The sequence below is a fragment of the Nycticebus coucang genome, chromosome 2 (assembly GCF_027406575.1).
Source record: "Nycticebus coucang isolate mNycCou1 chromosome 2, mNycCou1.pri, whole genome shotgun sequence".
NCBI classification, from domain to species: Eukaryota; Metazoa; Chordata; class Mammalia; order Primates; family Lorisidae; genus Nycticebus; species Nycticebus coucang.
The window spans coordinates 100,914,357-100,942,271 of NC_069781.1; the positions used below are offsets into that span (position 1 = coordinate 100,914,357).

At 45.8% G+C, this 27,915-nt stretch overlaps 2 pseudogenes; both read right to left on the reverse strand.

Moving 5' to 3' along the window:
- Window positions 1-2,581: 2,581 nt before the first annotated feature.
- Window positions 2,582-3,029, reverse strand: LOC128575619 (U1 small nuclear ribonucleoprotein C-like; annotated as a pseudogene).
- Window positions 3,030-3,136: 107 nt separating this feature from the next.
- Window positions 3,137-3,354, reverse strand: LOC128575635 (ubiquitin-like protein 5; annotated as a pseudogene).
- Window positions 3,355-27,915: the final 24,561 nt, after the last annotated feature.

Here is a 27,915-nt window from a genome sequence, read left to right on the forward strand (position 1 = left end):
CTGAGGCAGGGAGACCCCAAACCCCCTCCATCATCTGAGTCCTCCTGGACCTGAAAGGTACATTTGCTTTCTTGAGGGTTTCTTGTACCTGGAGCCTTTGTACAATGGGGACAAATTTCTTTTCAATGTCCTTCCCCTCCCCCAATCCATAATTGATTGTAATCTACCATAAGGTGGCATTTCTCTTCTTTCTTTCTTTTTTTTTTTTTCTAGAGACAGAGTCTCACTTTGTCACCCTTGATAGAGTGCCATGGAGTCATAGCTCACAACAACCTCAAACTCTTGAGCTCAAGCAATTCTCCTGCCTCAGGTTCCTGAGTAGCTGGGACTATAGGTGCCCCCCACAATGCCCAGCTATTTTTAGAGATGGGGGTCTTGCTGTAGCTCAGGCTGGTCTCGAACTTGTGAGCTCAGGCAATCTACCCTCCTTGGCCTCCCAAAGTGCTGGGATTACAGGCGTGAGCCACCACATCCGGCCAGCATTTCCTTTCAACTGTCTCAAAGGAGCCTTAGCTGGTCTAGCGAGCAGAACATGTTTACCCAGTCCTGAGTACAATGACATCATCATAGCTCACTGCAGCCTCAAAATCCTGGGCTCAAGTGACCCTCCTACCTTATCCTCCTGAGTAGCTGGGACTACAAACACGGGGCTTTTCCTTTTTGTGAAGACTGTAGCTAGGACTACAAACATGGGGCTTTTTTCTTGCCATGTTTCTTAGGCTGGTCTAGATTTTTTTTTTTAATTTTAATGCAATGTTAATCTTTATTTCAACCTAAATGCAATAATAATTTGATAAAGTACATACATACAAAACCCCTATATCCTGAATTACAAAAGAGTTTTCGTGGGACTGTAACTGAAATCCATCCCTCTAAATCCTAATTCTCTGTTGGTAAAATTTTACCCAATATTTTTCTTTTCACATGGCAATTTTCTGAGCCAATTAAACATATTTTTGTTTCATTTTGATTTATGCTGAATGCAACATAAAAACATAACAAGGTAAAAATAAACATGGCATAAGAAAACTAAAAAAAAAAAAAAGCGGCTTCCATAGACACACACGGTTTTCATCAAGTATATGTTTCCACAATGAATAAGTACTTACAAATATGCAAATAAAACATTACCCTAAATGCCCATCTTGCCATCAGTGCCATTCATTTTTTAGGCAATGCCATTCTTGCACCTGAAAACATTTTTTTAGAAGTTTCTCTCCAAACTTAACAAATAGTATATTATAATCCCCCAAAAGTCTTAAATTAAAAAAGCTTTCCAACGTGGAAGATTCACATGAAACTTTGTTTTTCCAAGAAAATAAAATCATTCTTATTATCAGAAGAAAAGAATATTAAAAGAAATCAGCTTTTAAAACAAATAACATCTATACAAAAAAAAAATGGTCTTTTCCTATATCATCCCTTTAAATGAAACATAAAAAATGTTCACTACAATAATCTCAGACTACTTTCATATAAAAACTTCAGAATACATAAAGCACGTATTTCAGCTTTCAAAGATGCCATTTAGATTTCACATATTAAACGCATACACCTAACACATGAACCTATTAATATTTCATTCCTTGTTAACAGTCAGAAAGAATTGCATGGTTTGAAAGGTGCTTTAACTTATGTGTGGTCTTTAAAACTCAATAAGTTATTCAAGTATGGTCATATAAAGTCAGGCAATTAATCCAATATCACTATAAAAATCAAAGCTATGAAAATAAAGGCAGAAAACTTGGTTTCTCTACCTTTCATTTACATAGGTAGATATCAGGACCTTACTGTAGAAAATATAACAATTCCCTAGAACATAATGGAGTTTCAGAAACTACAAAAGATGTCAAGATCTGTAGTTTGCTTCATCAAATGCTTTTCTAGCCCGTTTCAATTCTTCATTCATAGTAAACAAGTCTTTAACCCTAGAAAACTTCCCAGTGTCCTTTTGAATCAAGAAGATGATATCTTCAACTTGTACTTGACCTTGTCTGCCAATAGACATGGCTTTGTGAGTCATTTCAGTAATGAATTCTGTCACAGTAGATATTCTTCAAGAAGATCTACGACCTAGTATAAGGATTCTTTTCATCTCCAAAGCCATACATCATGCAACTGAATTCTTCAGAAAAGTCTCTGTCTTTTACTCTGTCCACCTTCTGCACCTCCTCTAATTTCTTCATTTTCTTCCTCAAAAGCAGGGTCTTCCTCCTCATCTGCCACCCCATCAGCCCACCAGCTGACAGCACCCAGCATGCTCCCACCCAGCAGGCTTCATTACTTTCACAGCCTCACTTCCGGTGACTTCCACATTAAAGTGAGTTTTAATTTAATTTAATTTTATTTTATTTTTTAACTAAAATACTTAACAGTTTTATTTTCACATTTCACAATACAAATGAAAAGTGCCCCTTTTGGGGGTTACTTTTTCCTTTCAAAACTATTCTGTCTTTGATAGGAAGGAGGAGCAAGTCTTCCTTACCATGCTATTAAGAAAACACCCAGAGTCACAGCACCACGATCTCCTGGTGAAGCAGAAGTAATATGAAACTGACATAAAAAAAACTCCCCTCTACCCTTATCTGTCTGGTCAAGTCATTTCAGGACCAGTGAGCACCAACATGGGACCAGCGGGAGGTCTCATCACTGGGGACCCAGGCATCATTGGTATGTGACCTCCCACGGGTGGCCTCATTCCGGGAGCAGGAGGACCCATCATCGGCATCATGGGAGGGCCCCACATGGGGTGCTGGCATCATACCAGGATGAGAAGGACCCGGAAGATTGGGGGGGGAGGAGGAATCATCGCCCCTGCAGGAGGAGCAGAGAATGGAGTAGGAGGTACTTTTCCTTGTTGAAATGAAGCTATTGTTTTGTCAGTCGGGCTCTGGGCCTGCTCCTCCATCCATCTCTGGTAGTTCCCTCACATTCTCTCTGTGCTTCCTCCCCCTGCAGTGTGTCTTTCTCACAGATGGAGAGTCCTGGGTGAGATGTGTATTCCAGTAGTCACAATAGAACCTGGGCATATTCCCTCCTGGCCGTTGGCGACTCCTCTCTACTGTGAGTTTTTAAAACCAAGCCTCCATACCAGTGTGGGAGGAAAGAACGGTAGAGCGGGGGAAGGAAGTCTGCGCTATTGGTAATAAAGCTCCAGGTTCATCCCGTCATGGATTTCATACTCCCCTAGAGACACATGGTCCTTAAAAATCGTGTACCACGTCACAAGGACAATCTCGTTCCAATGGGTGCCAGCTTGGGCTGCAGTCAGCTTCTTCAGGTCCCCAGTGGTGTCATCGGTGTTGCATTTAACGCTGACCTTCTTCCCCAGTCGTTGCAAACAACCTCGATCATCCTGGCTGGAGCTCCAAACTCAAACTTCCAACCTGCAAACGCCACAACCTCCAGCCTCAAGCGCTCTGATGGATGAGATGTTAAAAACCATGAGAGATTCTTTTGCAATCTCCACGCATTTGAAAACCACTGTAAGGCACGTCCAATCTTTACTTCAGGCTTTCAGAGCAACCAGTCTAGGGCGTTTTTGTTTTTGAGACAGAGTCTCACTTTTTCACCCTGGGTAGCGTGCCATGGCATCATAGCTCATGGAAACCTCAAACTCAGGCTGGTGCCTGTGGCTCAGTGGGTAGGGTACTGGCCCCATATACCGAGGGTGGTGGGTTCCACTGAAACACCAATCAAACCCAAATTGGCCAAATTGGCCCAAATTGGCCAAATTGAAACAAAAAATAGCCAGGCCTTGTGGTGGGCACCTGTAGTTCCAGCTACTCAGGAGGCTGAGGTAAGAGAATCGCCTAAGCCCAGGAGTTGGAGGTTGCTGTGAGCTGTGATGGCACAGCATTCTACCAAGGGTGACAAAGTGAGACTCTGTCTCTTAAGAAAAAAAAAAACTCAAACTTTTGGGCTCAAGTGATTCTCTTGCCTCAGCCTCCCAAGTAGTGGGACTACAGGCACCTGCTACAACGCCTAGATATTTTTTTTTTTTTTTTTGTAGAGACAGAGTTTCACTTTTATGGCCCTGGGTAGAGTGCCATGGCATCACACAGCTCACAGCAACCTCCAACTCCTGGGCTCAAGCAATTCTCCTGCCTCAGCCTCCCGAGCAGCTGGGACTACAGGCGCCCGCCACAACGCCTGGCCATTTTTTTGTTGTTGTTGCAGTTCAGCCGGGGCTGGGTCTGAACCTGCCACCCTCGGTATATGGGGCCAGTGCCTTACCGACTGAGCCACAGGTGCGGCCCAACGCCCAGGTGTTTTTAGAGATGGGGGTCTCACTCTTGCTCAGACTGGTCTTGAACCTGTGAGCTTAGGCAATCCACCCACTTCTGCCTCCCGAAGTGCTAGGATTACAGTTGTGAGCCACCTTGCCCAGCCTGGTCTAGAACTCTTAACCTCAAGTGATCCTTCTACCTTGGCCTCCCAAAGTACTGGGATTAGAGGTGTGAGGTTCACATGTCCAGTCCATTTCTTTGACTATTACTCCTTTTCTGTAAAGTATTAATAAACTTTCTATTTCGTTTATCCTTTTAATCTGTCTTTTGTCCGTTCAATTTAAAGGACCCCAGAGAGTGACTCTAAGAGAAAAAAGGAAAAGTATTTCCTCCTTGACACTAAAAAGGGTGTGTCTTTGGAGAAACAGGATGCTTATTTCTGCAGGGCAGAAAGTAATCCAGAAAGAATTAAGAATTAGTGGTGGATATTATAGAGAATTCCTGCTCTGCATAAGTGGATGAATTAGATGACCACCAATTTGTCAGTAGCCCTAAAATTGTCTCTCTGTCCTTTTTTTAAAAGACAGAATCTCAACCTGTCACCCTGGATAGAGTGTGGTGGTGTCATAGCTCACAGCAACCTCCAACTCAGATTCAAGCAATCCTCTTGCCTCAGTTTTTCTATTTTTAGTAGAGACGGGGTCTCACTTTTGCTCAGGCTGGTCTCAAACTCATGAGGGCAAGCCATCTACCCACCTAGGCCTCCCAGAACGCTAGGATTATAGGTAGGAGCCACCGTACCCAGTCCTTAAAATTCTTTAATCCCAAAGAACCTTAAAGAAGGATACAAGTTTGAAAGCCTTGCTATGAAACTGAGGTCCAGAACTTTTTCTTCTTGTAGGACTGAAACTCTGTACCCACTGAACAAAGGCTTTGGTTTTCCTCCTTCCCCTATGCCCTGGTAATCACCCTTCTACTTTTTGTTTCCATGACTTCGACTACCTTAGATACTCGTAGAATGGAATCATACAGTATTTGCCTTTTTGTGGCTATGCTCTTTCCCTTAGTATCATGACTGCAGAGTTGAGAGTAGCACAGACATGATTCTCTTTCTTTATAAAGTCATATAGTCTTCCATTGAATGTATGACTTTGGACTGGATGCCATTTCTCAAGGGTATATTAATTTTCTTTTTATTTATTTATTTATATTTTATTTTTTAGGTCTCACTCTGGCTTAGGCTGGTCTTGAACCCTGAGCTCAGGCAATCCAATTGCCTTGGCCTCCCAGAGTGCTAGGATTACAGGTGGGAGCCACCGCACTCAACCCAGGTATATTAATTTTCAAAGGAGAAATTATGGAGACAGGTGGTTATCCTCATAGTTACGTTATCTCATTTAACTTTTAACACAAATCTATGAGTTTGTTGCTATTACCCACTTATCACAGAGAAAACAAAGGCTTAGAGAGGGAAGGTCATTTGCCTAAAGTTTTTTAATGTTTTTACCTACCAAAGATGAGATATGAGTTATCTTTACTGCAAGTCAGTGTAATTGAGTGGAATAACTATTAAGTTGATGGGTAACTGGAGATTGTTGTTTCTTTTGGTTTGTCATTTTCCCACCATTTTAATGCAGATATGTTTGTAACGGAGATAGGTTTTAAAGTGAAAGCTTTGGAATATTCTGTAACTTAGATTATCAAAATTTAGTATTTTTTTTTTTTTTTGAGACAGAGTCTCCCTCAGTCACCCTGGGTAGACTGCCATGGAGTCATCATAGTTCACAGCAACCTCAAACTCTAGGGCTTGAGCAATCTTCTTGCCTTAGAAAACCAAGTAGCTGGTACTATAGGCACTCACCATGATGCCCAGCTAGTTTTTTCTATTTTTAGTAGAGACAGTCTTTTTCTTGCCTCAGGCTGGTCTTGAACTCCTGAGCTCATGCATTCCACCTAGGATTACAGGTGTAAGTGACAATGACTACTACTATTTAGACACTTCTACATAATAAACAGGAAGAAGAAAAAGCATACATAACTGGTGAGGTGGCTCATGCCTGCAATCCCAGCACTTGGGAGGTCGAGGCAGGTGGATTGCCTGAGCTCATAGGTTCGAGACCAGCCTGAGCCAGAGTGAGATGCCCATCTCTAAAAAATAGCCAGGCATTCTGGCTGGCGCCTGTAGTCCCAGCTGCTTGGGAGGCTAAGGCAAGAGGATCACTTGAGCACAAGAGTTGAGGTTGCTTGAGCTATGATGCATGGCATTCTACCCAGGGTGACCAAGTGAGACTCTGTCTTCAAAAAAAGAAAAGAAAAGAAAAAGCATAAATAGTTTTCAATGCTTCTATAATCCAAAAGGAAAATCAAAAAGATATTCATACAATAGAAATACAAATTCAGACAATTTTCTTCCCTTTTATTATTGGGCAAAATGATCAAGCTATTCTTGCTGAGCTAGCAAACCTCCCCCCCCAGTGCTTACAGAAAGGCTTTGTTGCAGCAATGCCTCAATCCTTTTGTTTTTTTGAGACAGAGTCTCACTAAGTCGCCCTTAGAGTGCCCTGGTGTCACACAGCTTATAGCAACCTCCAACTCCTGGGCTTAGGCGATTCTCCTGCCTCAGCCTCCAGAGTAGCTGGGACTAAAGGTGCCCGCCACAACGCCCGGCTATTTTTTTGTTGCAGTTTGGCCGGGGCCAGGTTTGAACCCGTCACCCTCGGTATATGGGGCTGGCACCCTACCCACTGAGCCACAGGCGCCGCCTCAGAACTGTGTGTTCTAAATGAAAACTTTACATGTTATTTCCATTTTCTATCTTAGCAATGATCAGAGATTCCTTAGTCCCATGTCAGGTCAGTTCCCTAAAGTAGAGCTGCATTCCTCAGTAGATCCTCTGACTTTGAGGACAGAATTTAGCTGTGCTTGGGACACAGCTGCAGGTCTGATTAAACGACAAAGAAACCAAGATAGGGAGGTAGCCTGGGGGGAGAAGTGGAGGAGAGGGAACAGGACACAAGGAAAAAAAATATAAATCACCAGTGTGGTTAGTAACTCAGCAAAACTTCCAAAGATTATATTGAGATTTCCCTGTTATGGTTTTTGAAAGGATCATATAGGGAATGAAGGATGCTTGATTATATGGTTCTATTTCTTTTTTTGTGATCCCCATTTTTTTTTTTGAGACAGAGTCTCACTATGCTGCTCTCAGTAGAGTGCTGTGGCATCACAGCTCACAGCAACCTCAAACTCTTGGGCTTAAGAGATTCTCTTGCCTTTGCCTCCTAAGTAGCTGGGACTACAGGCGCCCACCACAATGCCTGGCTGTTTTTTCATTGCAGTTGTCATTGTTGTTTAGCGGCCTGGGCAGAGATTCTCTTGCCTTTGCCTCCTAAGTAGCTGGGACTACAGGCGCCCACCACAATGCCTGGCTGTTTTTTCATTGCAGTTGTCATTGTTGTTTAGCGGCCTGGGCCAGGTTCAAACCTGCCAGCCTGGGTGCATGTGGCCAGCGCCCTACTCACTGAGCTACGGGTGCCAAGCCAATGATCTCAAATATTTTAGAAGAATATTTTGTATATTTGTTTTTAGAATTAGTAACTGAGTAGACCTTACTTTTTTAATACCTGAGCTTCTCAAAACCATGAGTCATTGAAGTATCGTCATTGGAGCTAGGTTTAAAAATCTGATATTTAATTAATGGTGGTAAGGTGCAGGGCTTTTGTCTGCTAGGAATGCTCCAGCAAGAACACACCCAGGAGGCACAGGGCAAAACACCTTTGTGGAAGCTGGTGAAGTAGGAAGATGGAGAGGCCCAGACTGGTCCCACGGCATACCTTCTGCGTGGCTCACCTATCCTTTCCTCCTGTCCACGTCAGCTTAACTGCATCCACGTGGAAGTGGAGAGACTGGCCCGGGAGCCTCAGGGGTTTCCCTGGAAGGTCTCACTTCACACATTCCACTCTGGTCATCTCAGACTCTGAGTTTGCAAAGCAAGTTGGGCAAGGTGGGGGTGGGGCAGGGGAATGAGGCAAAGGTGCCAACAGCCCAGCTTCCTTTCCTAAGCCTGCCAGCCTGATGTATACTTGCTATTTCTTCACTGTAGAAGGGAGCCTGATTCTGACCATTCTTAATTACAACCTCAGGCCATGGAACGTGCTCAAAGTGTGTTCTCTAGCCAATGGCATCTACATTTCTTGGGAACTCGTTAGAAAAGCAAATTCTGAAATTCTGGCCCAGATCCAGTGAATCAAAAACTTAGGGGACAGGATTTAGGAACCTCAGTTTTCAGGAGCCCTCAGGCAATTTTGATGTAGGCCTAAGTTTGAGAACTGGTGTCATAGTTTGGTGGCTAATATTGCGTGTGGATCAGGTGTGGAATGTTCAAGCAGTGCCTGGTGCCTAGGTGTTACTTAGTTGTTCATATAACCACCATCATCATCATGGCTAGGGTCTTATCTAGTAATACTTTAATTTCCAGGAGTACCAGGTAATCAGATGGAGATGCTTTTCCTCTGGAGTAACCCCCACAGCAGGTACATATGCAAGTTGAGTCTCTTACCAGAACAAAGCTCTTCTCTTGTCTATAGTCATTATCATAATGACATGAAAATTGTTTTTTATTTACATCAGTGTATACATATATAATATATAGGACATACATAATTATTGTTATTGAGATATAGTCCACGTAACACAAAATTCACCATCTTAAAGTGAATATGTCAGTGTTTTTAGTGTATTTACTAAGTCATGTAGCCATTACTGCTATTAAATTCCAGGACATTTCTAGAACAATTCCAGAACATTCTCATTAGCCCAAAAAGAAATCTCATATTTATTGGTCTTAGTTAGTCTTAGATGATATGCATATCATCTTGAAGAAATATTTAAAAATCACAGCCAGGGTGACGCCTGTGGCTCAAGGAGTAGGGCATCGGCCCTATATACCGGAGGTGGTGGGTTCAAACCCGGTCCTGGCCTTTAACTGAAAAAAAAAAAAATCACAGCCATGCTAGTGGTTATAAAGTTGTATCTTGTTGTGGTTTTGATTTGCAGTTCTCTAATGGATGATGATGTTAAGCATCTTTTTATGTGCTTATTGACAATTTGTATATCGTGTTGAAGAAATATCTATTCAAATTATTTGCCTATATTTATTTATTTATTATAAATAAGTCTGAGTTGCATTCAACTGTCATACCCATGATCATCTTTTTGTCTTTATGGACTTGTCTATTTTGGACAGTCCATACAAATGGAATCATAAGATACATGATCTATTTTTTTTTTTTTTAATTGAGACAGAGTCTCACTTTTTCACCCTGTGTAGACTGCCATGGAGTTATAGCTCACAACAACCTCAAATTCTTGGGCTTAAGCGATTCTCTTGCCTCAGCCTCCCTAGTAGCTGGGACTACAGGCTCCTGCCTCAATGCCCAGCATTTTTTTTTTGTTTAGCAGGCCCAGGCCGGTTCAAACCCATCAATCCCGGAGCATGTGGCCGGCACCCTAACCATCGACCTACAGGCACCCAGCCAATACATGATCTTTTGTGTCCAGCTTTTTTCACTTAGCATAACGTTGCTGAGGCTCATCCATGTTGGAGCATTTATCAATGCTTCATGCCTTTTTATTGCTGGATAATACTCCATCGTATGGATACACCACATTTTGTGTATCCATTAATTAACTGCTGGAAGACTGGTTTGCTTCCATTTTTTTCAGCTATTACTAATAAAGCTGTTAGGAACATCTGTTACCAGTTTTTCATCACCATATGTTTTCATTTATTTTATTTATTTTGGATATGCAAGACCAAGGATTTTGGGGTCCTATGGAATTGCCTGTTTCACTTTCTGAGAACCTACCAGCCTTTCTTTATGTTTGCTACATTATTTCACTTTCCCCACTGCAATATATATGGATTTTAATTTGTCAACATATTTACTTAATACTTACTCATTTTTAAAAATCACAGCCATGCTAGTGGTTATGAAGTGGTATCTTGTTGTGGTTTTGATTTGCAGTACTCTAATGGTTGATGATGTTAAGCATCTTTGTATGTACTTATTGACAATTTGTATACCATCGTGAAGAAATATCTATTCAAATCATTTGCCTGTATTTATTTATTTATTATTATTGTTATATTTTGTTAGAATTTCAACATAACATTTGCCCATATTTAAAGTGGGTTGTTTATCCTTTTATTTTTTATTTTTATTTTTAATTTAATTTTTTTTTTTTTTGAGACAGAGCCTTAAGCTGTCGCCCTGGGTAGAGTGCCGTGGCATCACAGCTCACAGCTACCTCCAACTCCTGGGTTCAAGCAAGTCTCCTACCTCTGCCTCCCAAGTAGCTGGGACTACAGGCACCCACCATAAAGCCCGGCCATTTTTTGGTTGCGGCTGTCACTATTGCTCGGCGGACTTGGACTGGATTCGAACCTGCCAGCTCAGGTGTATGTGGCTGGCGCTTTAGCCGCTTGAGCCACAGGCGCTGAGCCTTATATTTTATTTTATTCATTTATTTTTTTTGAAACAGAGTCTCACTATGTCACCCTCAGTAGAATTCCATGGTGTCACAGCTCATGGCAACCTCAAACTCTCGGTCATAAGCAATTTTCTTGCCTCAGCCTCTCAAGTAGCTGGGACTACAGGTGCCCACTACAATGCCTAGCTATTTTTTTGTTTGTTTTGTTGTAGTTGTCATTGTTGTTTTAGCAGGCTTAGGCTGGGTTCGAACCTGAGGCCCGGGGTATGTGGCCAGCACCCTAACCACTGAGCTACTGGCACTGAGCCTAGACTGGTGGGTTTGAACCCTGCCTGGGCCAGGTAAACAGCAATGACAACTGGTAATCAGGTTGTCACTACATCATCCAACCACTACATTGAGAAGTAAGAGTAATTTGGAGGAGGCAAAAAACATTCAGTCCTTGCTCCTCTCTAAAGTGTTCATGTCGGGACGGGCTTGCCTATGTCTTTAATCAGGAAAGCAAATCCTGCAGCCCTTTCACAGGGTCAAATTCCCACCCCATTCCTGGGGGCTTTTGTGCTCTCTCACTCTGGCCTAAATCCAAAACACAGCCGCCTTTTTGGTCAATATCATGCATTCTTGTGGGGGAAAATTGCTTTAGGACAAGGGAAGGCCAAAAAATTACTCTTTTTATGTATAAAGCACAGACTTACATATAGTATAAACAGATATATGAATTATTCTGTGGTATTATAATTTCTTTGGGATAGAGATGATTAGGAGAAAAAATGTCTAAAAGGCTTCTTAAGAGAAATAATGGGGAAAAAGTTGAGGAACACTGGTTTGTGTCATGAAGGTACTCTCGCAGAGGGAGCTACAGGTTTGTGGAGACTGGGACAGAGTCAGAGGTAAGGTGGGCTATGGCAGTCTATAAGCAACTCCCGCCCACCACACCTCCCAGCAGCCCCCTTAGAGGGGGGACAATCTTGAGCTTTTGTAGGGGGGCAGTATGAAAAGTAGGAAGGGAGTTGAAGATTCACAGTGTGCACAGGTGCAGGGCTCTGAGATCACACCCAGGGCCACCTCAAACCTGAAGTCTGCACTTGGGGAAACACATCAGCCAGCAGCTCATCGCTGAGCACATCACAGATGTGTATTCTTTCCTACCCACTTTCCTGCACACGAGGGCCTACTGACTATGTCTGTCTGCCCTAAGGCTATACTCTGACTATATATGCTCTGAATGAGCAGCTAATATACGCTGCCAGGATTCATGGGTCCAAAAATCAAGGAATAGAGAGGAGCAAGGACGGAATGTTTTTTGCCTCCTCCAATTTACTCTTACCTCTCAATGTAGTGCTTGGATGAGGCCTTTGAGAGGTAATCAGGTGATAAGGTAGGCGCCCTGAGATGGATTAGATAGGATTAGGGCGCCTACTGAAGCACATGCCAGAGCAAGAGAGCTTTGTTTCACTCACATTTTTTTTTTTTTCCTGAGACAGAGTCTTCCTATTTTGCACTTGGTACAGTGCCCTGGCTTCACCGGGTAGTGAACATCAATCATCCCAGTCAGCACTGAGGCTCACAGCAACCTCAAAGTCTTGGGTTAAGCGGTTCTCTTGCCTCAGCCTCCCAAGTAGCTGGGACTAAAGGCGCCCACCACAACACCTGGCTATTTTTTTTTTGTAGTTGTCATTGTTTAGCAGGCCCGGATCAGGTTCAAACCCACCAGCCCCAGTGTATTGGTTGGCGCCCTAACCACTGAGCTACAGGTGCCAAGCCTTAACTCACTATTATCATTAGTGATCCACTAGGAAAATGTTTGCTTCTGATTCCTTCAGCCTTATGCTCTGTGGGCCTAAGGTCTTAGTCACAGAGGGAGAAATACTTGTGCCAGGAGACACAGCAATAATTGCATTGAACTGTAAAGTAAGACTGCTGTCCAGCTACTTTGAGCTTCTCATGCCTGAGTCAACAGGTCTTGAAGGGTGTTTCAGTGCTGGCTGGGGTGATTGATGTTCACTACCCAGGAGACAGTGGACTGCTATTCCACAATGGAGAAAAAGAAGAGTATGTCTGGAATATAAGCGATCAAGGTCAAAGTAAAACTGAAAAAATCTGATCCAAGCATTACTACTAATCACTCAGACTCTTCAGGAAAAGGGTGTGTCATCTCACCAGGTAAAGAACCATGACCAGCTGAGGTGCTTGCTGAAGGCAAAGAGAGTACAGAATGGGTAGTACATAAGAATTTTGACCCCATGAGCAATTACAGAAATCAGGACTGTAATTGTCATACGTATTTTCTCCTTATTTTATTATGAATACTATGTGTGTGTGTTTACTTATATGTATGTTTATGTAGTATCTCCATTTCATTTCCTTTCTTATTGTCTTATGATACAAAATGTACTGACTATATTATAATAATTAAATATCACGACTTTTATGTCATTGTGTTTAAGGTACAGGATATATATATATATTTTTTTTGTAGAGACAGAGTTTCACTTTATGGCCCTCGGTAGAGTGTCGTGGCATCACACAGCTCACAGCAACCGCCAACTCCTGGGCCTAGGCGATTCTCCTGCCTCAGCCTCCCAAGTAGCTAGGACTACAGGCGCCCGCCACAACGCCCAGCTATTTTTTTGTTACAGTTTGGCCGGGGTTGGGTTTGAACCCGCCACCCTCTGTATATGGGGCCGGCGCCCCACTCACCGAGCCACAGGCGCCGCCCAAGGTATAGGATATTAAGGAGAAGAGTAAACTGAATCACACAAGGACTTACCCCTTCTTCTGAGGAAGGAGTTAGTGCATATTCAGCTGTACATGGAAGAATTGAATCTTCTTAGCCAGAATTATAACTTTTTTAATATTCTTTCTTAAGAGATTAAGGAACTTTTAAGGTTGGCTTAAGGAGATGCATATGGGTACCACAGTGATAAGGGGTAGAACTGATGGTTAATTTTATGGGTCAACTGACTGGGCTATGAGAAATTCAGAGTATTTGGTCAAATCTTGTTCTGGGTGTATCTGTGGTCAAATCTTGTTCTGGGTGTATCTGACTGGGCTATGAGAAATTCAGAGTATTTGGTCAAATCTTGTTCTGGATAACACTGACATTTGAATCAGTATAGGGAGTAAAGCAATTTTCTCTGCATAATATGGGTGGCCTTCATCCAATCCTATTCATGGAGTGCTTCTACTCCCTCCCAAACCTTACCACGCCTATGCAAGATCTACATGGGGAGAACTATAAAACTCTGAAGAAAACAAAGAACTAAATAAATGGAGAAATATTACCTTTAAGTAGACTCAATTTCAGCAAGCCAGCAATTCTTTCCACTTCATCTACTGACTCCATGCAATACTAACCCATGTCCTTTCAATCTTTTTTGTGGTTATTGGTACAGTGATTCTAAAGTTGTTATAAAAGGCAAAGACTTAGTTTAGAATAATTAATATAATATTGAAAGTTGTTATAAAAGGCAGAGACCTAGATTAGTCAATATAACATTGAAAAAGAACAAAGTCCAGAGGATACACAACTTCAAGACGTACTATAAAAATGCCATATTCAAGAAAGAGTGATATTGGTGAATGAATAGATAAATCTTCAATGGAAAAAAGTGAGCTCAAGAATAAGCCCACATAAATATAGTCAACCAAACTTTTTTTTTTTTTTTTGAGACAGAGTCTCACTTTGTCACCCTCAATAGAGTGCTCTGGCATCATAGCTCACAGCAACCTCCAACTCTTGGGCTCAAGTGAGTCTCTTGCCTCAGTCTCCCAAGTAAGTGGGACTATAGTGCCCTCCACAACACCTGGCTATTTTTTAGAGACAGGGTCTCTCTCTTGCTCAGGTTGGTCTTGAACTCCTGAGCTTGATCAAGCAATCCACCCGCCTCAGCCTCCCAGAGTGCTAGGATTACAGAATGAGCCACTGTGTTTGACCTAGTCAACCAAACTTTGACAAAGGAGCAAAGGCAATAATATGGAGAAAAGATAGTCATTTCAAAAGTAGTGCTGGAAAAACTGGGCATCAATATATAAAAGGAAATTAAAAACACCTTATTCTCTGTGTTGAAAGGATTAAAGGAAATAAGTTAAGTAGTGGTTAACATACACATGCCCACACAGAGCTGCTACTGTTCTTTGTAAATATATTTTTGAGCCTAAGAGTATTCCAAAATCATTGAAATATCATTGTTGGGGTCATAGCTTAAGATATATCATTGCAGATTTGACTTATTTATATATATAATATATTATATATATATATATATTTTTTTTTTGAGACAGAGTTTCACTTTGTTGCCCTTGGTAGAGTGATGTGGCGGCATAGCTCATAGCAACCTCAAACTCTTGGGCTCAAGAGATCTTCTTGTCTCAGCCTCCACAGTAGTGAGATTACAGGCACCCACCACAATGCCCGGCTATTTTTAGAGACCAGGTCTCACTCTGGCTTAGGCTAGTCTTGAACCTGTGAGCTCAGGCAATCCACCTGCCTTGGCCTCCTAAGTGCTAGGAGTACAGGCATGAGCTATCATGCCCGGCCTATTTATATATATATATATTTTGAAGAAGAGTCTCACTTTGTCACCCTTGGTAGAGTGTCATGGCGTCATAGCTCATAGCAACTTCAAACTCTTGGCGTTTCAGCGATTCTCTTGCCTCAGCCTCCCAAGTAGCTAGGACTATAGGTGCCCACCACAGCCCCTGGCTATTTTTAGAGACAGGGTCTCACTCTGGCTCAGGCTGGTCTCAAATTCTTTTTTCTTTTTTTTTTTTTTAATTTTTAGAGACAGAGTCTCACTTTATGGCCCTCGGTAGAGTGCCGTGGCCTCACACAGCTCACAGCAACCTCCAACTCCTGGGCTTAAGCCATTCTCCTGCCTCAGCCTCCCGAGTGGCTGGGACCACAGGCGCCCGCCACAACGCCTGGCCATTTCTTGGCTGCAGTTTGGCTGGGGCCGGGCTTGAACCCGTCACCCTCGGTACATGGGGCCAGCGCCTTACCGACTGAGCCACAGGCGCCGGCCCTGGTCTCAAATTCTTGAGCTTAAGCAATCCACCGGCTTGGGCCTTCCCAGAGTGCTAGGATTACAGATGTGAGACACCACGCCCGGACTATTACTGAAGATTTTAGATAGAAACATCAGAAAACACAGGAAAGTAACAGAGCATGTGACAGCTGTTGAGACCTGAGGAGGGCAAGGCATCTGGGGTCTTATGAATGGAGCAGAGATGGACAGATTAGGGGAATGAAGCCCTAAACATCACCTGGAGCCATGTCACCACATGGCCTCTGGTGAGCTCCCTTCTCTGGTTTGTTGCAGGAGTAAGGAACTCCTGTGCCTCTGGGGTTTCTCAGTGAAAGCAGCTGCCATCCTCACAGCATTCTGCCCTATTATTCATTGTTGAAACCCATACATGTGTGATACGCTGAAATAGGTCAGCCATGGACAAAATCTCTGGCTGAAACACAATCTTTCCGGCCACTGATTAATCTGGAAAGCTTGTATTTTTCCCCTTCTCTTTCATTTTTCAAAACAAAATAAGCATGTCAAAAATGACTTTCTTGCCTTCAACTATTGCTGTGTTTGCCCTGACAAACTGGAACGAGAGCAGACATGAATGAACATTTGCCTTACGATTTCAGTAATTGATAGACAGCCTTGGTGCAGTGCTGATGATCAGTACCCATCCCTACTTTTGTCAGTCATAAAGAGAGTTTCACTGTCTAGACAGAGAAACTGAAACTCACAGGGCCAGCCACATTTGCCCGTAGTCATGAGGATACTCATCACACCATCATGTCCCATCCTATCCTTTTTGTTAGCTTAAAGATGGTCCCTTTTCCCCAGGACCAGTACTTAGGTGGGGAGTTGGGCTAATACCCTAGAGTTACTTTTAGTGATTCCTCATTGGCTGGGGAATGTGCTAGTATTTTTAGAAAACCTTAAAATCTAACAAAACATTAGACTAAACTGGCTCCCAAGTTCAGAACACAAGTCACACTCGTAACTTCTATATTTATGGTGATTGAGAGGATTTAGAAGTAAGAACACATCTGGTACTCCTATCTCGATTGACAATAATTCTGACCTGGGAGAGGATGGTCGTGTTCCCACTCCCGTATCCTGGAGCTATGATGGGTCCCGCCCCGCTGTTCCTGCATTCAGGTGGGGGCTTCTCTCACTTTGAGATAAGCATGTGCAGGTGGCTGCAGGGCCTTCCCACTTCCATCAGCATCCTCCAGTCCTCCCCTCAACTGCTCTCACTTTTATGCTCCCTCATGATTCAGAGGTCCCAGCCAGAGTGGCTAAAAGAAAGGTTCATAAGCTTTCTGGAAACTCATTAATAATCCATAGATTGCATTAAATTCCTCCTCCCTAAACCATCTCCAGAAATTCAGATTAGTAATTGCCTTCCTGGCTGTCTTTGCAAGGCCCCAAGTGACTAGATAGTCCACAGCAAAGTGCTTCAGAGGTGTGAGAGCCAGCTGACCTTCCCTGGAATCCCACTATACGTGCTTTCTGGAACACAGGGTTTCCTTTTGAGAAGCTGCTTAGTATTTAGTATTCACAGGAAGGTCACAGGTTCAAGAAAACACAGGAAAGCATTAGGGAGAAAGAGAAGTGGCAGATTTGGAGACACCTGTCAGTATGGCCAGAGTGTCCTGGGTGGAAATGAGTCGATGGCCAGGAGCAAATATAAGTGGGTGGCGGGAAGAAAGGAGCAACGAGGAGGAAAAGGACACTGTCCAGACAGCCTTCCCTACTCAGGAGAAGGGACTGAATCCAAGGAGGAGAGAGAGGAGTGGTGCTGAGCTGTGCCACAGGTAGAAATTATTTGAAGGCCACAAGAATCAGATACTTGCAAATGTGACTTCAGTTTGGCAAGCCTGCCATAATTTTTACAGTATTTAGTATTTTGGTGAAAAATCTCATTTTTTGGAGAGATTTCGTTTTTTCCCTCTGGAAAACATTTTTTTCATGAATTCTAGGGGTTCTGAGAAGGGATAGTGATGTCTATGGCATTCACTTGTCCATGTAGCATCTACTCAAGTACAGATCTGCATGTGTAGTCCTTATGCATCTTAGCTATCTACCGCATGTGTGTCCATGTCTGCTTCTCCTCTGACATCTGCACCTGCTTATAGCTTTCCCTAAATACCCTCGTAACTACAGCTGCATGCATATGAGTACCATATCTACCTAAGATACCCCGGGCTGTACACACACCCCACACTCACAGTGCGTGTGGGCAAGCTTAGATGCATACGTGGGAATGTGTGTGCATACATATGTAATTTTTTTATTCCCCTCAAATACTGGTGTACTAAAAAATGTGACAATCACTTGGGGAAAGAACAAAGGTCTATCGCATCAACTCCATAGAAGCAAGAACAGGGCATCTGTACCAACAAAGCTTTAGACAACACCTCAATGCAAATTATTAGAGAAATGCAAATCAAAACCACCCTGGGATATCTAATCCCAGTGAGAATGGCCCACATCACAAGATCTCAAAACTGCAGATGCTGGCGTGGATGTGGAGAGAAGGGAACACTTTTACATTGCTGGTGGGACTGCAAATACAACCTTTTTGGAAGGAAGCATGGAGAACCCTCAGAGAACGAACTCAAGCTAGACCTCCCATTTGATCCTATAATCCTATTATTGGGCATCTACCCAGAATGAAAAAAATCCTTCTACCATAAGGACACTTGCACTAAACTATTTATCACAGCTCAATTTACAATCGCCAAATTGTGGAAATAGCAGAAATGTCAATCAACCCAGGAATGGATTAACAAGCTGTGGTATATGTATACCATGGAATACTATTCAGCCATTAAAAAAGATGGAGACTTTACATCTTTATATTAACCTGGATGGAAGTGGAACACATTCTTCTTAGTAAAGCATCACAAGAATGTTGAAGCAAGAATCCAACATACTCAATTCTCATATGAGGACAGTTGATGACCTAGTACATGGTGGGGGTAGGGAAAGGGGCAAGCAGAGAGAGGGAAGGAGGGGGAATGGGGGAAGGGAAGAGCAGAGAGAGGGAAGGAGGGAGGGGGTGGGGGTCTCAGTGTGTGACACAACTTTTGGGGGCAAGACACAATTATAAGAGGGACTTTACCTAACAAATGCGATCCACGTAACCTGGTTCCTTGTACCCTCAATGAATCCCCAACAATAAAAAAAAAGAAAAAAATGTTCTGCCTTTACCCGAAGTGTGTACTCCCAACAAGAAGGAGTCAAGAGACAAACTGTCCACTTTGGGGGCTGGTAAGCAGTGGCTCACGCCTGTAATCCTAGCACTCTGGGAGGCCGAGGCAGGTGGATTACCTGAGCTCCTCACCAGCCTGAGCAAAAGCAAGACCCTGTCTCTAAAAATAGCTGGGGGTTTTGGTAGGTGCCTATAAGAGGATTGCTTGAGTCCAGGAGTTTGAGGTTGCTGTGAGCTATGATGCCATGGCACTCTACCGAGGGCAACAAAGTCAGATTGTTTAAAAAAAAAAAATGTTCACTTTTGGAATTCTGATCCTCAAACTTTCAAACTCCCAGACTCCTAGAATAGATCAAATGAGAGAAAATATGTGAAGAGTTTCTGTCCTGAGATGAGTATATATTACTTTTGGAACCTGCCAGGGTATGTATGGGATATTCAGTGTCAAAGTGATGATGAGATGTCACCTGACTTTTGGTTCAACAGTGGCCACTGTCACCTTCCCTAGCATCCTGTCCAGGCTGCCTGTGCGGGTGCGACCCAGCGCTGATCAGCAGTGCTGCGCATGCAGCATGGAGGTGGGCCTAGGGGAGGGTTGGGTCCCTCAGCAGAGGAGGGCCAAGCAGGGAACTAAGGTAGTATGTGGGGGACAGGAACTTTGCACACCAGAGCTGTGGGTGTGGTGGGTCTCCCCAGAAGTGTCTGCAGGTGAGATACCACCTGGAGTCCCCAGGGCATCAGAGCCTCCAGGGCATCAGAGCCTGGGTAGTCACAGGGACCTGAGATGCCCCCATCCCTACACTGCCCATCATGCCAGGACGGAGACAGCCCACCCACTGGCCTGATGATTTGAAGGCCTTCTTCCCCCAGTTTTCCCTCGGTGTTTACTCTGTGCCAGAAATTCTGTACTCAAGACTTGACTGTGTGAGATCTGAAGAGCTTTTCCACAGTCTCCTCCTGGAGCATGGGAGGGCCACCCTTCCAGTCTGGCTGTTCAGATCCAGTATAGAAAGTTGTGGAACTGGGCGGCGCCAGTAGCTCAGTGAGTAGGGCGCCGGCCCCATATGCCGAGGGTGGCGGGTTCAAACCCAGCCCCGGCCAAACGGCAACAAAAAAATAGCCGGGCGTTGTGGCGGGCGCCTGTAGTCCCAGCTGCTCGGGAGGCTGAGGCAAGAGAATCGGGTAAGCCCAAGAGTTAGAGGTTGCTGTGAGCCGTGTGAGGCCACGGCACTCTACCCGAGGGCGGTACAGTGAAACTCTGTCTCTACAAAAAAAAAAAAAAAAAAAAAAAAAAAAAAAGAAAGTTGTGGAATTGAGATTGATGGGATGTGACCAGAAGCTAAGGGATGCTGGCAGCTTCTAGAAGCCAGACAAGGAACAGATCCTCCCCTAGAGACATTGAAAGGATCCAGCCCTGCTGACATCTTTATTTTAGCATTTCAAGACACATTTTAGACTTATCTTCAGAATTGTAAGAGAATAAATTTGTGTTTTTTTAAGGCAAAAAAAAAAAAAAAAGAAAGTTCCTGAACCCAGAAATAGTCCCTAAGCTTCAGCAGCCAGATGTGGGATGGGGTTGGAGGCTGCAAAAGAGCAAGTAAGAGCAGGGATAATCAGCCATTTTCAAGTCAATGCATTTTAGTAACTAAAACATAATGAAGTTTAAGAATATATCATATAATAGTAATGTTGGAACATGGCCGGAGATTAGCTGAATTGCAAGGTTGGGATCTCCCATGTCACAGAACAGAGCCTGCACGTGCCCAGCAAAGTGCCTGGGCTTCCTTAGCACCTAGCTGCTATCAGCCTGCTTGTTTCTCCCACCAGCATGACATAGGCAGGAGCTGTCACAGGTTGCACCATGCAGTCCCCAGCATGCACTGCCCTCGGTGAGAGCCCATCCTCCAAGGTTGCCCGCACGGTGTCTTACGTCTGTTCCAGACTCTGCTTTTCCAGGGTGCTGCTTGGTGCTGACACTCAAGTTCAGAGGCCAACAATTAACGGTGACCTGCTCAGTCAGGGTTGGGGTACCTTCTCTGCCCCAACCACCTCCACGTCTAGCTGCTGAGCTGAGCCTCCTGCCAGTGGGCCCCTCAGATGTGAGGCTGCAGGTTTACCCACCAGGCGGGGCTCGTCCCACATGGGCCTCAGTGGGGGTCCCAGCTTCCTCTGTCCTTGTCAGCCTCTCTCAACCCATCTGGGACTAAATTCCACTCTGACATTAACTAGTGGTGACCTATCCAGGGTCACACACTCCCAGTGCATTCCTGCTCCACTGGGCTGTCCTTTCTCCACCGGTTTGAAATGTCATCACAGTAATGGACTAAATGTTCATGTCCTGGGGCAGAGTTCTGCTTCTGAAATTTGAGAACTGTGTCTCTCTAAGTGAGGCAGCTGCCCTCCTCCCCACTAACCAGGCAGGATCGAATCCAGTATGTTCAAAGCTTCCAATCTTCCACAAGACTCCAAATATTTCTAATTCAAATGATTAATTATTAATCAATTATTGCAGATTTCACATTCTGGCAACTAATTCAACCTTTCTTCTCCCTCTTTATCTTCAACAGATGTGTGCAGTCTGGAGGGTCCCTCCACTTTGCCTGGGCAGACACACCTCATGTCCCTGAGTTCATATTCCTTTCCTCTGAAATGGGTTCAGGACATGACCTCATGGAGTCCTGAGAATCACCTGAGAGGATGGTGGCAGCACCTGGGTCCCAGGTCAGCATGAGCCATGCTAATCCCATGGGGTCCTTCCCATGGGGTCTCACTACTACAGAGGTTTGCACACACACGCCTTTGGTTCTTGTGTCCCCCAGGAGCAGCAACCTTACAAGCTGGACCACTTTTTGGGGTCCCCTTTGCCTTGTCTTGTGTCTTTCTGGTACTGTCACTCTCTTAAGACTTGAAATTCCCCAGAGGACTTTCTCAGAGCTGCACTTCCTGAGACCACAAAGACACTTGCTCCCAGGAGCTGGGGACACCTATGGGATGGTCTCTCCCTTCAGTTCCCCCTAGTAGTCATGGCCAGCAGCCCTGAGATGGTATAGCAGATGGGTTCTAAAGGACTGAATGGCAGGAATGAGAGGAAGAACAGTGTCCACCCTCCTAACCACACCATAGCAGGAGCCGGTTGCCCCTGGCCAGTTGGCTTGAATTAGAAATGGCCATGGGACTGGAAGCTGCTCCAACTATGGGGGTGCCGAGAATCAGGGGAGCAGCCTCCTCATCAGACCATGTTGAGGGCAGCTGGAAGCTCCTCCAATCCCCTCCAAAGAGTCTTCTGTTATAGCTCCCAGGTCCCACTTCTTCTAAGCACTGGTGAGGTCACTGTTCAACTGGTGGGGCAAGTTGACGAAGTGGTCACCCTGAGCTGCATCAAAGACTAGACATGGGAAACTGACCAGAGGCAGATGATGGAGAGCTCACCACTGAGGCTGAGGGCAGAATAGCAGGTGAAATCTCTCCTTCCTGGGACCTCACATGCCAGGGGCATGACCTTCATACTTGTATAGGCCTCACAAAAATCCCAGTCAATGACACCTTCACACACACACTCATTTTGTTTTTTTGAGACAGAGTGTCACTATGTCACCCTCGGTAGAGTGCCGTGGAGTCACAGCTCACAGCAACCTCAAACTCTTGGGCTTAAGCGATTCTCTTGCCTCAGCCTCCCAAGTAGCTGGGACTACAGGCGCCAGCCACAATGCCCAGCTATTTTTGGTTGCAGTTGTCATTGTTGTTTAGCAGGCCCCGGGCTGGGCTCAAACCCACCAGCCTCGGTGTATGTGGATGACACCCTACTCACTGAGCTATTGGCGCCAAGCCTCACACATACTCATTTCCACGCAGCTCCCCACACCCATTAACAGCGCAGGGACCTTATCCCACAGCAGGAGGGAGCTGCCTCCCTCTAGGGGTGACAGCAGGAACTGCAGGAGGAGCAGAGCAAGAAGGTGACACTGCCCTGGACACCCACAGAGGAGGGCCCTGATCATCAAATCTGGAAAATGAGTATCTTCAGGGAAGGGGGAGCCCATGTTATACCCTCAAAAACCAAATTACAGTGGAAAATAGACTCGTGTACATGTAAATAGTCTTCCCACTGTGTCACTAGTAAGCACTGGCTCAGGCACCAGACACTGACTCGCCGGCTCTCTGACTCAGGGCAGCCACCTGACCCCTCCCGGCTGCAGTAAAATGGTGGTAGAAACTCCCTGGAAGGCTGTGGTGTGGCTTGACTAAGGAGTCACATGCACTTTATTCTGCCCAGTTCCTGGCGCAGTTGGTGCTCAGTAATTACTAGCATGTGTCCCAGCCATATTGCATCACATGAATTAGAAATCCTCTCTAGTTAGTATTGCCTCTACTACTGTATTCAGAGAAAGGAAGTGGAAGAGGGTGTGTAAATCTCACCGTCCCCTGGCTACACACGCTCCTCAGACCTCCTCCCTCACTGAGAAAGGAAGTCACCAAAGCAGACTTTAACACTTTGGTGTTCCACCCAGGGACAGACCTGTTTTCTTTTGTATGAATCCGAGGCACACAGCACCAACTGACATTGTGTGGGAAACTCTACTAAGGCCTCTTTTCGTATCTTCAAAACCATCAATTCCTTCCAAAGGGGGTTCAGGAACAACCATGGCCAAGAGGGCTCTGTCTTCTCCTGCTCCCCGCAGGTGCCCCTCCCCCAGGAGGACAGGCAGCCCTGCAGTTAGTCCTGCCAGCCCCGCCATGAATCCATAATCCTGTATGTGGAAGGCCAGGGAGATGGCGTAGATGCCCAGGGAGGGTCCCTGTGACCAGACCGACAGACGTAGAAACACTGAGGGGCCTTTGGAAGCCACTACCTGACTTTGACCTGAGCAGGAACGGGGCTCCCTGGGGATCTGACTTTGCTGCTCCAGGTTCTCACAACACTGGGTGTCCCTGCAGCCCTCCAGGAAGAGGGGGGAGGTCCCCCTGACCCTACCTGGTCTGTGCTTCTGTCTCCAAGAACAGAGCCCCGAGGAGGGCTATGTGCACACATGCATGATAAGCCTCAGTTTCTGTGGCTGTGACTTCTGTGAGGCCTTTGTTCTGCTATTATCAGGGTAGTTTGCTGTCACTGGACCAGAAGGGCTCACATAAGGTCACCAGCCAGCCTGGCCCATAATTGAAAGCCACTAAAGCCACCAGATCAAGCCACAGAAACAGAACCTCCTCTCCTAACAGAGCACCGTAGAGGCTTGGCCTATAGGTCAGGGGCCCTAGAGGGGCCTCCTACCTGCAGGCTTAGTGGCCAGGGGCAAGGGCGGGAACCTGCTGGAGCTGCTGGAGGAGGGTCTGGGCCGGTGCCTCCAGAAGAACCTCGTCAGCAGCTGGCACTTGAGAGACTCCACCAGGGTGATCTTCTAGGCCCCTGAGTGGCCCAACAGCTTGAGCTTGATCCTCAGCTGCAGGTTCTGTGAGGGCCTGAGCTGGTGGATGAAGAGTCCTTTGGTGCATATTCTGAGCAGGGGAGAAAAAGCTGATTTGTCACAGAAAAAGACTTAAATCATGATTCTTTTTTGGAAACAGAGTCTCACTTGTCCTTGGTAGAGTGTGGTGGTGTCACAGCTCACAGCAACCTCAAACTCTTGGGTTCAACTGATTCTCTTGCCTCAGCCTCCCAAGTAGCTGGGACTATGGGTGCCTGCCACAACATCGGGCTATTTTTAGAGACGGGGTCTCGCTCTGGCTCAGGCTGGTCTTGAACCTATGAGCTCACATTCCACTCACCTCAGCCTCCCAGAGTGCTGGGATTACAGGTATGAGCCACTGCATATAGCCCTGAATTTCTTTTTAAAATTCAGATAAAATTCACCTACCATCAGAGTCACTGCTTTTAGGTCTGTGAGTCGGGGGGTTTTTGTATGTTTCCTGTTGTTCCTCCAGCACTGCTGTCTGGTTCCAGAGCATCTGCACCCCCCTGAGAGGAAGCTCTGTGCCCAGTAGCAGTCACTTGCTATCCCCCTACCCTGCCCCCACCACCCAGCTCCTGGCAACAGCGGGTCTGCTCAGTCTACATGGATTGGCCTATTTCTTTTTTTTTTTGTAGAGACAGTCTCACTGTACTGCTCTCGGGTAGAGTGCCATGGCGTCACACGGCTCACAGCAACCTCTAACTCTTGGGCTTACGTGATTCTCTTGCATCAGCCTCCCGAGCAGCTAGGACTACAGGCGCCCACCACAACGCCCGGCTATTTTTTTGTTGCAGTTTGGCTGGGGCTGGGTTTGAACCCGCCACCCTCGGCATATGGGTCCGGCGCCCTACTCACTGAGCCACAGGCGCCGCCCAGATTGGCCTATTTCTATCGAGGTCCGAGGCCCAAGAAATCGGGTGGAGCCAGCGTGAAGCTTCAGCCTAAGCAGGAGATTGGATTAGCCCTGCCTGACCAGCTGGGGCGCCTGTGTGCAGGGGTCTGGTTCCCTTAGAGCTGTGACGGTAAAAGAGGATGGTAGAGAGGAAGGAGACACCATGTCCTTGTCACTTTCTTCTTTCTAAGTCCCACAGGGGAGAAGCAGGAGGCCCCCAACACAGCATACTTAACGATTCACATTTACAGAGGCCTCCCCTGTGCTAAGCACAGTGCTGAGGATGGGAGATGGAGACTCAGCCCTGATCACAGCCCTGGGGAGGTATACACAGGTGAAAACTTCCACCCACAACACCCAAGGGCTTCTACAGGGTCAGTGTCAGCAAGGTGCTCAGTGCACCACTTACAAGCTACTCAGGGTCCACGTGGTGATGCATTGCTTGTGTCATTCTGGTGCCCCTCTTCCCACCACCCTGTCCTGCTCCCTAACAAGGTCCCACTTGTAGACATCAGCTGCAGCCTGAGGTTTCTCCCTTCACCCCTACCCGGGAGCTTTCCATCTGCTCCTGTGCACCCCACCAAACCTATCCTGCCAGTCATATCCATCTGGAAGCTTCCTCCCCAGGCAGCTCAGGCCATGTATGGCTTTTTGTGGTGACCCATATGACTTTGTAATTATGTCGTGCTCTGCCCTTCTAGACCAGGAGCCACTCCAGGGTAAAGATGGTGTCCTTAGCACATGGCAGGAACTGTATAAATGACTTAACCCAGAGGGACCCATTAAGGGCGTCTCAGTGTGATCTCACTCCTGGCCGGACCTTTCCAGCTCTAGGTCCCGGCAGGTGCTCATTTGCTGTTGATCTCCCTGGGCTGAGCCACTGCTACTGTTATAACTGTGCTGCTACAAACTCATATGGCTCTCCTAAAGGTCCAATTTTCTCCCCCAATTTTTTTTTTTTTTTTTTTTGAGACAGAGTCTTACTATGTTGCCCTGGGTAGAGTGTCATGGCATCACAGCTCACAGCAACCTCCAACTTTTGGGCTCAAGCGATTCTCTTGCCTCATACTTCCTAGTAGCTGGGACTACAGTTGCCTGCCACAAAGCCCGGCTACCTTTTATTAGCAGGCCTGGGCCGGGTCAAACCCACCAGCCTGGGAGCATGTGGCTGGCGCCCTAACCACTGAGCTATGGGTACCCTCCTCTCCCCCAATTTTCATTCCTAAACTGAGGCCAGACTTTCTCAACAGGGGTAACACTGTCCCCCTAGTGGCACCATGTAAACCTTCAGTGGCATTTTTCATTCCTCAGTGTTGGGTGCCCTGCTGGGGCTGGGTGTCAGGTGTCCAGACAAGGTGCATACAAATGTCCCTCACAGAGAAGATTCTCTTGACTTCTGAGCATCTGCTGAGCATTTATGAAGGAGAAAAACCTGTTTACACTTACCCAAGCTAAAGACCACTATGTTTTAGACACAACCTAAAGGGGTTTTTTGTGGGGGGGGAGACACCGTTTAATCTGTACAGAGTTATCTAAGAAAGTCGCTGTTTTATTAATTGGTGGATACTTTAGGTTTGTGTCTTTCCTGAGCACTGTCCCAGATTCCTGAAAATGTCATTAGCATGCTGCTTTGGCCTTTGAGCTGCCGTTTGGACCCTCCAGGATCTGTCTGTAGGCATCTGTAGAAACTGCATCAGCGATCCTATGGGGGAAGCAGGGACCTGCCGAGTCCCCTGGTCTCCTCCTGCCCGTGTCCCAGCACGTGCACAAGGACACAGAGTGTAGTGTACTGTGCATGTGCTCCTTCCAGGTCTGTGTTCCATTTCACTCAGGGCTTCCCACTGACCTTTCAAAATTATCTGTGTTGGGGTGTTTCGATCTGTGAATTCTATCTCAGAACAGTAAAGAGTACTTTTAAAAGCCATCTTGTAAAAGTCTGAGGCATCCAGATTTGGAGGCCAAGGCTCTGCACCGTGATCTGTAGGACGTGAAGTTGTTCTTGCTTTCCTTTCTTTTTCTGACCTCAACTCCCCGAGGCTCCAAATCACTCCTGGGAATTCCATGCAAGACAGTGCTGGGCAGAAGCTGCTGGCAATCTGTTTGCCTGTGTCCTCGGCCAGCCCGAGAAATGGAGGGAGAGGGTAGAGGCGGCCGGGAGGGGTTGACACAGACGCAGCAGTGGCTGCCACCTACCTGGAGGCTGCTAGTTCACGCTGGGCTTGCACTCACAGTCTTCACAGACACCTCCAAGAAACCTTTGCATTGGCTTTTTGTGTGTTTGAGGAAAAAGCTGAACCATGTTAACAAAGGCCAAGAAGTTGGCACCAAAGGGCAAAATGACTCCCCTACACAGCTTCTCTGGGCGAACAGGAGGCTACGAGGGGAAGCTCAGAACAACCCCCAGGCAAGAATGGCCCTAAACTGTAGGCTACAGTTCAGTCTCTTCTTTAAAATAAAAGGAAAGAGGGCAGTGTCTGTGGCTTAGTGAGTAGGGCAGCGGCCCCAAATACTGAGAGTGGCGGGTTTGAACCCGGCCCTGGCCAAACTGCAACAAAAAATGCAGCCTTGGGGCATGTGTTGTGGGAGGCTGAGGCAAGAGAATGGAGTTAGCCCAAGAGCTGGAGGTTGCTGT